Source organism: Pteropus vampyrus, unplaced genomic scaffold, assembly GCF_000151845.1.
Source record: "Pteropus vampyrus isolate Shadow unplaced genomic scaffold, Pvam_2.0 Scaffold10, whole genome shotgun sequence".
Classification (NCBI taxonomy): Eukaryota; Metazoa; Chordata; class Mammalia; order Chiroptera; family Pteropodidae; genus Pteropus; species Pteropus vampyrus.
The window spans coordinates 8,755,136-8,757,862 of record NW_011888791.1 but is presented as its reverse complement, the minus strand read 5'-3'; positions in this window follow the sequence as shown (position 1 = coordinate 8,757,862).

The following is a 2,727-nucleotide window of genomic DNA, read 5'->3' as shown; positions in this document are numbered from 1 at the left end:
AAATTAAATGTAATATTATAAATAAAAATGTATTTTATGTATATCTTTTAAGTAAAATCTCAATATTATTTATTTAAAATAGTGTTTTGATTACATGGGACAGTAGAGTTCCAGGCAGTAGTATCCCACAATTCACTGAATTTCAGAAATTCTGTGTTGCAATTGAAGGTCATGTACATTACTTTGACAATTACCAGAGAAGAGTAGAACTAAAATAAGCCAGTTTATTTTAGTGTAAATTAACCAAACTATTTACTATATGATTCATTATTTCAAATGAGTATTAAATGCCTAATCAGAAAATGAAAGTATAGGAATAAAATGGTAAACAAGATGTGATTATGTTCAGTTTTTTGGTTACTTTTAAGTACACAGTACATAGGTTAGACATTTATGTAGTTTATAAAACGATCCTCCTAATTGCTTCTTCTCTCCTCTGGTTTTACACCTAGCCAATATATTAATGCTAACTACATTTCCTATGCTGTACTCCCCATCCCTGTGACCATCTATCAACTACTAATTTGTACTTCTTTAACCCTTCATCCATTCTCCCAGCTTCCCAAACTCCATCCCCTCTGTCACCAAATTGTCCTTTCTATTTGTGAGTCAGTTTTTGATTAGTTCTTTTTGTTCCTTAGATTTTGCATATAAGTGAAACCTTATGGTATTTATCTTTCTCTGTGTGACTTATTTCACTCAGCATAATAACCTCTAGGTCCATCCATGTCATTGCAAATGGTAGGATTTCATTATTTTTAATAGCTGAGTAATATTTCATTGTCTATATGACCATAACATTTTTATCCAATTGTCTGTTGATGGGCATTTAGGTTGCTTCCATATCTTGGCTATTGTAAATTGTGCTACCATATATTGGGGTGCATAGATCTTTATGAATTATTGTTTTGGTTTTCTTCGGATAAATATCCAGAAGTACAATTGCTGAGTCAAAAGGTATATCCATTTTTAATTTTTTGAGAAACCTCCAGATTGTTTCCATAGCAGCTGTATCAATTTGCAATCCCACTAACAGTGTATGAGAGTTCCCTTTTCTCCACATCCTCGTCAACACTTGTTGTTCTTTGATTTATTGATGATAGCCATTCTGACAGATGTGTGAGGTGATAGCTCATTGTGGATTTAATTTGCATTTTTCTGATGATTATTAGTGACCCTGAGCATCTTTTCATATGTCTATTAGCCATGTGTATTTCCTCTTTGGAGAAGGATTGTTCAGGTCTTCTGCCCATCTTTTAATTGGATTGTTTTTTGGTTGCTGAGTTGTATAAGTTCTTTATATATTTTAGATTTAACCTCTTATCAGATGTATCATTAGCAAATATCTTCTCTCAATCAGTCAGTTATCTTTTTGTTTTGTTGGTGGTTTTCTTTGCTGTACAAAAATTTTAGTTTGATGTAGTCCCATTTGTTTATTTTTTCTTTTGTTTCCCTTGCCCAAGGAGATATGTCCAAAAATTCCTGTTAATAATATTAGAGAGTTTACTGCCTATGATTTCTTCTAGAAATTTTATGGGTTTGGATCATACATTTAAGTCTTTAATCCATTTTGAGTCTATTCTTGTATACAGTGTAAGAAGGTGGTCCAACTTCTTTTTTTTTTTTTTTTTTTGCATGTAACTGTTCAATTTCCACAACACCATTTATTGAAGAGAGCGTCTTTATCCCTTTGTATATTCTTATCTCCTTTGACATATGTTAAGTGAGCGTATAGGTGTGGATTTATTTCTTTGCTCTCTATTCTGTTCCATTGATCAAATATATCTATTTTTATGCCAGTACCATGCTGTTTTGATTACTGTAGCCTTGTAGTATAGTTTGATATCAGATAGTGTGATATCTCCAACTTTGTTCTTTCTCAAGATTGCCATGGCTATTTGGGGTCTTTTTATGGTCCCATATAAATTTTAGGATTATTTGTTTTAGCTCTCTGAAAAATTCCACTAGTATTTTGATAGGGATTGCATTGAATCTATAGATTGCTTTAGGTAGTATGGCTATTTTAATGATGTTGATTCTTCCTACCCATAAACAAGGTATATGCTTCCCTTTATTTGTATCTTCTTCAATTTCTTTTTTCAATGACTTCTAATTTTCTGAGAACAGGACTTTACTTCCTTGGTTAATTTGATTCTCAGGTATTTTATAGTTTTTGATACAATTGTAAATGGAATTGTTTTCTTAATTTCTCTTTCCAAAAGTTCATCATTGGTGTATAAAAATGTCACTACTGAATATTTATTTTGTAACATGCTACTTTACTAAATTCATTGATTAGTTCTAACAATTTTTTGGTGGAATCTTTAGGGTTCTCTCTATATAGTATCATGTTATCGGCAAATAACGAGAGTTTTACTTCTTCCTTTCCAATTTGGATATCTTTTATTTCTCTTTCTTGTCTTACTGCTGTGGCTAAGACTTCCAATACAATGTTGAAGAGGAATAATGAAAGTGGGCATAATTGTCTTGTTACTGATCTTAAGGAAAAATGTGTTTAGCCTTTCTCCATTGAGTATGATGTTAGCTGTAGGTTTGTCATATATGGCCTTTATTATTTTGAGGTATTTTCCCTCTATTCCCACTTTGCTGAGAATAGTTTTTATCATAAATGGATACTAGATTTTGTCTAATGCTTTTTCTGCATTTATTGATATGATCATATAGTTTTTATCTTTTGATTTGTTAATGTGGTGTATCACATTCATT